Source organism: Macaca thibetana, chromosome 5 (assembly GCF_024542745.1).
Source record: "Macaca thibetana thibetana isolate TM-01 chromosome 5, ASM2454274v1, whole genome shotgun sequence".
Lineage (NCBI taxonomy): Eukaryota > Metazoa > Chordata > Mammalia > Primates > Cercopithecidae > Macaca > Macaca thibetana.
In genome coordinates, this window is record NC_065582.1 from 83,170,317 (window position 1) to 83,178,408 (window position 8,092).

Sequence of the window (8,092 nt, forward strand, 5' to 3'; positions counted from 1 at the left end):
TCTTGAAATCAGATTCTTCATGGCTATTTTCAAGTCATATTCCTTAAGTTTTTTATCAATTGTCCTGTCTTTTTATGTTTATACATTTCCTGGGTCAAAAATTCCCAATGTTCTAATCCATAAATTACAATTATTCCAAAACTGACACTAGATGGCACTCTTTAAAAGCATTCATCATGGAAATATGTACCAGAAACATGACATATTAGAAGGAAAATTACTTTAAAAGCTTTTAAAAAGTACACATGCACCTCTGTCTTTTAAGTGTATTCAAAATGTTAGTGTACACTTAATTTTAGAAAACCTTCATCATACTAAATTTTCTTTAATATTTTAAATTCCTTTTTTAAAAAAATCTGAAACAAAACCTGAACACTTTAAGCCTCTTAGTTCTTCATTCTTTAAAAGCAAATAACTTATAATCCATTATAAAAAAGAAATATAGTTAGTAAAGTATTATCTTATAAAGTTTCTTAATAATACAAATAATCACTACTGCTTTATTTTATATTTATTCTATTAAAATGTAACAGATACATACCATGATTTGTTACTTCTTAAAAGATTATCTGGGGGAAAATTATTTTACGTACTGTAAAAGGAACAACTTTTTAACTTACAGATGCCATTTTCTCCCTGAGCTTATTTTTTAAAATTTTTGTCACCGAGAGATAATTTTTAAACAAAAAGGTATTTATTAAAGATCAAAGGTCAGAGTTTGTTTTGTTTTGTTTTGTTTTTTAAATAAAGCTGAATAGAGCTCTGGAAACATTTTCATTATTAATATAACACCTTTATGCTATGAGTCCTTAAAAACAGTCAAACAAAGTGAGATCTGTAACAACACTAGGGCAAAAAGAACCAACCACACTTTCCAGGAATTAACAGTCTTTATGAGGAATTTGCTCTGGACTCACTCTCCTGCCAGTAGGATAATAAAAAGAAGACTGATCCCTAAGTGTTTCAAGAAAGCAGATTTGAAAGAAAACATGGCTGATTTCATCATTTGCCCAGCAGTCTAAAAAATAGTAATTATGAGCCTCATCGTAACACTTTTTAAAAACTGGAAACAAAGTCATGCTATCTAATAGCTTTTAAGATATGTAGAAATATATTTTTTAAAAAGTACGTCTATATTTGCCATGTTGCAAGGCACATAAGAATATGACAATAGGGTTTTAGACATATTCTATAAACTCTTCTCATTGTTAGCACTTAAAATGCTAAATGTCAGCAAAACAGAATAGCAATAACCTGCCCACGGTGATATCTAAAAATTAATGAGATGCCTGAGAGACAATGCAACAAAGTACTGTTGATTCTTAACGTATTTTCTTAAAAATATAGATGTTGGTTTTTCCCCTGGGAGATTAAAAATGTTACTTAATGATCTTAGAGTAAAAAAATAAAAAATTACTCTCCTTGAATGTTTCCCTATTATGTACTAATATAATTTTTAAAATAAATATTATTTAGTAAACCTGTACAAACGTGATGTTTTTGGCTTGCACTGTGCCTTTTTAGAGAGAAGAACCACTATTTGCTCCTAGTATGCAAATATCACAGACAAAAAAAAAAAAAAAATCCCTCCTCTTTTTTCTTTCCTAGCTTGAGAATGCCTTAGTTCATTCATTTTTCGTCATGATCTTTAAGAAGGTAGGTACTATAGACTCAACTTCTGTCTCTAGGGCTTCTGGGGCATAGCTCTTGTTACTCCATATTACATTCCTGCCAAGCACAGAAATAGAGTGATTTGCTCTTTCTCAGCTTTGACAGGTGCCACTCTCCAGAGAGGGAATGAGAAAGTAGCAGACAAAACCACAAACTTCAGGATATTAAATAGAGTGTGCATCTCTTTCCCGGACATGCCAGTTTGCTTGGGAATCTTGGTGAATTAATAAGTAGGTAAAAAGAAAAGATTATGGCTTTGATTTCATTACTCAGGAAAGTTCTAATGTATTTTTAAATGGTGGAATTAGTCATAGGTTTAATATTTAGGCATTCAGAATTTTTTTTTTGCACTTTCATTCTAATGAATATATCTTAGCCTTGATAAAACACAGAGAATGAGAGAGACAAACAGTAAACTATTAAAAATAAGCATACTTCTCCACAGTCCAGAAAAAACAAAGCTTGAAAATTTTGTGATCAGCCGGGCACGGTGGCTCAAGCCTGTAATCCCAGCACTTTGGGAGGCTGAGACGGGCGGATCACAAGGTCAGGAGATCGAGACCATCCTGGCTAACACGGTGAAACCCCGTCTCTACTAAAAAATAAAAAAACTAGCCGGGCGAGGTGGCGGGCGCCTGTGGTCCCAGCTACTCCGGAGGCTGAGGCAGGAGAATGGCGTAAACCCGGGAGGCGGAGCTTGCAGTGAGCTGAGATCTGGCCACTGCACTCCAGCCTGGGCCACAGAGCCAGACTCAGTCTCAAAAAAAAAAAAAAAAAGAAAAAAAAAAAGAAAATTTTGTGATCAAAATTCAAGTCAAGATCTATGGCATTATGTACAACATTATATATTAGATAAATTATATATTATATAATGAAGACCAAAAAGTGCATAATTGCTGCAAATTATCAACCTGTGTTTTGTTTTTTGTTTTTTCAAATGAGTTATCTTTGTGACAATTTGATAGGAGTTCAATAAATGTTAGGTAAATAAAGTTTTAAATAGTACATACATTTTATCATCTACCTACTATGTGCTGAGCACACAGAACATGTGCATTACTTCTAAAGCTCACAATCCTTAAAAGTATTTTATTTCCATTATAGAGATGAGAATTGTACATCAGTCCAAAAGTATTAATTAAATTTATAAAAGATCTTATTTAGAGACATTTAAGAATAGGTATTGTTCTAATATAATAGTACTATTTATAAATAAAATTTCATAAATTGAAGCAATTTTACCAAAGTGAAAATCGTCAGGTATTATGTTATTCTAAGCAAGTATGCTGGTCTCAGTAATCCTTGATATAAACTTCCATCCCTGGGTTATTTGACAAGTTTCTACACTGGATTAAATCCTTTGGCAATTCTTTCCTGATTCCTTTTATTGGCTACTCTGCAGATGGCTCAGTGACCCCAGCTCAGTGTTTTGCCCTCTTCTCAATCCACACTTCATCCTTTGAATACTGGTTTTCACACTTGTGATCATGCCACACAATTAGTTACACATTTTATAATGTAACACACAATACACTGAATAAAATGGAAACAAAAATGTCATGAAGCAATACTTATCCTACTATATGGGATAAATCTGATATTTTTTCCTCTGTGCTTGTTTTTTTAAATGCTGGTTGTTACTCATTACATTGATTTCCTGACTCATTAATGGGGCACAACTCACAATATGACAGCACTGTTCTGGGTGATCTCCAGTGCCATAGCTTTAAATATTATCTGACTCTTACATGTATATCCCAGCCATATCTTCTCCCCTAACTTCAGACTCCTGTATTCTACCTGACATCTCCATGTGGATGTTTTTCTAAACCTGCTCCTCTTCCCTTAGTGTTCTACTTCCTGGTAAAATGGAAACACCAATCAACCAGATGCTCAGGCCGAAAACTCAAAAGTCCCACTCAACTTCTTTTCTTCTCTCTCTCAGACCCTGCCATCTCTACCTTTGAAGTATACGCTAAATCCAACTCCTTAGCACCTCTACCACTACCACCTTAATCTAAGTCATCACCAGTGCTTACAAGGACTACTGCAAAAGCCTATTAACTGTTTTCCTCCACTTGCCATAAAACAGTCCATTCTCCAACAACAGGATGATCCTTAAAAACATAAATCAGATGTCTCCTGCTCAAAACCATCCAGTGGCTCTTCAGCACACTCAGAATAAAATCCAAATTTCCTATTATGGCCTATAGGCCTACTGTGACCCTAGCTATCCCTTTCTGACCTCATCTTTTATCCTTCTTCTCTCCCTTCCAGCCACAGTTGTCCTTGCTGTTTTTGGAAGGTGCCAGAAATGCTCCCACTTGAGAATTTTTGTACTTGCTATTTCTTTGCCTAGAATGCTTTTCTCCAAGAGATTCACATGGCTTGCTCCCTCATTTCATTGATTTATCTGCATAAATATTAACTCAGAACAGCCTCTCCTGACTGCCTGAATTGAAAAAGCACTCCCTAGCCTCTTACCTAGCGTCCCTTTTTCTTCATAGCTCTTATCACCTAACACTATAATATCTCCAGTGTTTAATGAACTCAAACTTTAGTTCAAGGAATGAATGTGCATACATGAATGTTAGAAATCACTGTCTGAGAGTATTATTAATAACTTTATTCTTGGTACAACATGAATTTCGTTCTTCATGACACCATTCTTTCTTTTCCAAATTAATAAATCTATTTTAAGGATCAACTAAGTATAAATTAAAATGAAGAAATAAGATCACCTTTGTAAGGTGAATTGGGAAAAATATAAATGGAATCTACCAAACTCATAAATAGAGCAAGCACAGAAGTTTTTATGTATACTTATATCCAGGGCAAAGGAACTAAGAATCTTAACTAGACTTCATACATGTGCCTAGCGAGAATATTTATAAAACAAGAATTATAAAGTAATAGATTAGAGCCGAGACTGTTGAGCCAGACTACCTGGGTGCAAATATCCTGGTTCTGATTCTTAGTAGCTATAAAAAACTTTTCTGCATATCTGTTTCCTCACTTATAAAATGGAGACAATAACTGTACCTACCATGTAGTGTGCTGTACAGAACAAAGCTTGTCACATATTAAGTCCTTAAATAAATACTAGCTACTATTATTTCTTTATAATTTATAAGCAAATTCCTTACCAATTGGCACTATTAAAATATGCAAACTTTGGGCCAGGCGCGGTCGCTCACACCTGTAATCCCAGCACTTTGGGAGGCTGGGGCGGATCACCTGAGGTCAGGAGTTTGAGACCAGACTGACCAACATGGAGAAACCCCGTCTCTACTAAAAATACAAAAAAAAAAAATTAGCCAGGCGTGGTGGGGCATGCCTGTATTCCCAGCTACTCGGGAGGCTGAGACAGGAGAATTGCTTGAACCTGGGAGGGAGAGGTTGCGGCGAGCCGAGATGGTGCCATTGCACTCCAGCCTGGGCAACAAGGGGAAAACTCCATCTCAAAAAAAAAAAAAAATGCAAACTTTGATGGGCAAAACCCAAATTATGCTTCATATTTTCAAGCGTCTTTCCATGAAAGGTAAGGGATTTATATTGACTGAAAAGTTTTTCCCACCCAAACACTGAAAAAACATAGTTGTTACTGAGACTGAAAGCCAGGGAATCACGAAAGGTAAAATATAAATGTGAAACCCGTAATCCATGTGCATACTAACCCATTGTACAAAATAAGAAGTTCAACACAGTTTATAAGTATGAAAAATCACAAACTGCTTTCTTAAAGATTAAAATTTAAACCTGCTAAAAACTCTCTCCTACATCATATGTTCAATATTTTGAATTTTATAACTTAGCTTGGGTTTTATGTTTTTCATAAAACAACACTATTTGGTTGAATATTGCACCCTATTTTATTACAATAACATAGATTTAACCAAAAAAAAACACAACAACAACAAAAAAGCTTGCCCCTCAACAGATAGCAGCCAATTACCTTAAATATTTAAAGTCAAAAAAGATAAGAAAAAAACTGAGATTTTTTTCAAGCTCATTAAATATGTAATATGGGATGCAGTTAAGTCCTAGAGAACAAAAGCCAATGATTAAAATTAGCTGTTTTCTTATCTGGTAAAGAAGTAGGAAAAAAGTTTTTAAATGAAAAGCTTACTGTAACCTTAGCCATAAACAAAGGGTGTAATCTTCTCTCTGGAGACCCCCAGGGAATCATCTGTTGCCATGGAGTCATAATGCCTGCAGCTAAACCAGACCTCATAATTAACAGTGATCCACAGCGCAAATGGCTAACATCAAGTACGAAATAAAATTACTTAATTTTCACAGCAAACAATACCTGTGCTTGTTTTAATGTACATGGTTTAAATATCTGCATTCCAAGTGTTCCAATATTCTGCATAACAGAATTCCATAAACTACATTAAATACCTTAGAATAAACACACACACACCAGGGAACCGTGTATACTACAGATGTATTAGTTAGCTGGCTCCAGAATTTGTTAATTTTGAGGGCTGCTAAATTGTTGCTATTAGAAAGGCTAATTGGATATTCAGTATTTATTCTTTGTTAGAAAAGCTAATTGGATACTCAGTATTTATTTTTATTTAAAAATCACAGATGATACAAAAGCTACAAGTAAAACAAATTTAAAAAAGCAAAAACAGGCCCAGCGCGGTGGCCCACGCCTGTAATCCCAGCACTTTGGGAGGCCGAGGCGGGCGGATCATTTGAGGTCAGGAGTTTGAGACCAGCTTGGCCAACATGGTGAAACTCCGCCTCTACTAAAAATACAAAAATGAGCCGGGTGTGATGGTGGGCGCCTGTAATCCCAGCTACTCGGGAGGCTGAGGCAGAAGAATTGCTTGAGCCCGGGAGGCGGATGTTGCAGTGAGGAGAGATCAGGCCATTGCACTCCATCTCCAGGCGACTGAGAGAGACTCCGTCTCAAAACAAAACAAAACAAAACAAAACAAAAACTTGATGGGCCCACTACTAGAGACGCTCAAGTTTGAGCTCTGTTTAAATTAAAGCAAAAAAAAAAGTGTAAAATATATAAAATAAAAAGAACTGATAAGATGATTCTCAAATCTCATTGACCTTTTCAGTCTTATTTTTGAAGTGAGACCTCACAAAATATCTACAGGTGTAATACACGCTTTTTAGTAATGAGTATGCTTAAAGCAATCCTCTCAGTGGTGTGTGCCCCCAATCAGGCAGTTAAAAAAAAAAAAAAAAAAAAAAAAACACATAGCTTAATGTTTGATTTATTAAATATGACAGCGAATCATTTAGTTGTGTTATAACAGTTTATTATCATGGATTTAAATAACCATGTTTACATGTTTAAAATTATCACATCACTAGTTCTTGCTAGCTTTTGCCTTTTCTCCTGTAAGCACTGCTTTTACCGATAAGCTTAGATAAAATAGAAATACACCACCTTCTTTATCAATAATGTAGCACACGATACATTACTAAGGCTGGCATTTTCTTGATATTCAAGAATTTATGACAAGGAATGGGATCCTGGCATTAAGAATAAAGAGGAAAAAAACAAGTCATCTAATCCCAAAACCAGGTGGAAAGTTGGGATGGAAGTACGTGTATTAGCAAACGTTTTTGAAGCCAAAGCAATTTTCATGCAAGTTAAACTTTCTACAGAAGTTAAAAACCGAAGAGATACTGCTGTGATGACAAAACATAAGCGAATGGCCCAAAATGAGGCAAGTCCTTTGGAGTAAATGTTAGGTAGTATTCACATAGAACTGCTTTCTGCAATTAGGAAGGGCTGGAAGGGAAAACTCAATGCCAAAGAGAGAAGAGAAGTTAAAAGTGTGACCCAAGAGGTCTGAAATTACACTTAACAGCAAATATCAAACCACCCCCACCAACGCCTCCAACTGGAAGCTGTCCCATTTCTCCAGCAGAGGAAGACACTAGGGATTGGCTAGGAGGAAACTGGGAAACGCGTACTACTGAGGAGCCCAGAGCCCTCAACCCGCACCTTCGGCAGGAGTGGCCAAAAAGGAGTTTGAGGCGGCCCCAGGGCTGGAGAAACATCAGGACGATGATACCACGCCCTTATCCTTCCCACCCTTTCCCCGCATCCTCAGCCCTATAGACCTCCGAAGAAAAGAGCGGTCCTTTGGGGGTCGCGGAGGCTGAGAAGCCGGCGGCCCGAGCGCCCTCTTTACCTGGTCGCAGAGGCGCGGCCAGGCAGGTAGGGTGCGTGAGCGTGTCGGCGACCTGGGCCGCCTGCGCCTTCCCGCCCAGCCCGAGCTGGAATTCCCAGGCTGCCTCTGGGAGCTGCTGCCCGCAGACCACTCGCTTCCACAGAGGCCAGAAGAAAAACGACAGCTAGTTTATCTGGAAAACACTCCCGCCGGCCGTCATTCATAATCCGGCGGACCGGAAAAAGGGAAGTAACGTCACTTCCTACTGT

At 37.0% G+C, this 8,092-nt stretch overlaps 2 protein-coding genes across 4 annotated transcripts in view; one reads left to right on the top strand and one right to left on the bottom strand.

Moving 5' to 3' along the window:
- Positions 1-8,083, bottom strand: part of GSTCD (glutathione S-transferase C-terminal domain containing) — a 133,330-nt gene extending 125,247 nt beyond the window's left edge. Inside the window, exon 1 of one of the 3 annotated variants that reach the window (XM_050791482.1) lies at positions 7,845-8,083. The gene's annotated coding sequence lies outside the window, so the exon portion shown is untranslated. Of the gene's footprint in view, positions 1-5,800; positions 6,227-7,654 lie in introns of those variants that run through there. The other 2 variants (XM_050791484.1, XM_050791483.1) reach the window with 2 other exon arrangements.
- The window catches only part of PPA2 (inorganic pyrophosphatase 2), a 1,020,900-nt gene that overhangs the window by 681,989 nt on the left and 330,819 nt on the right, over positions 1-8,092 (top strand). The window lies entirely within an intron of this gene.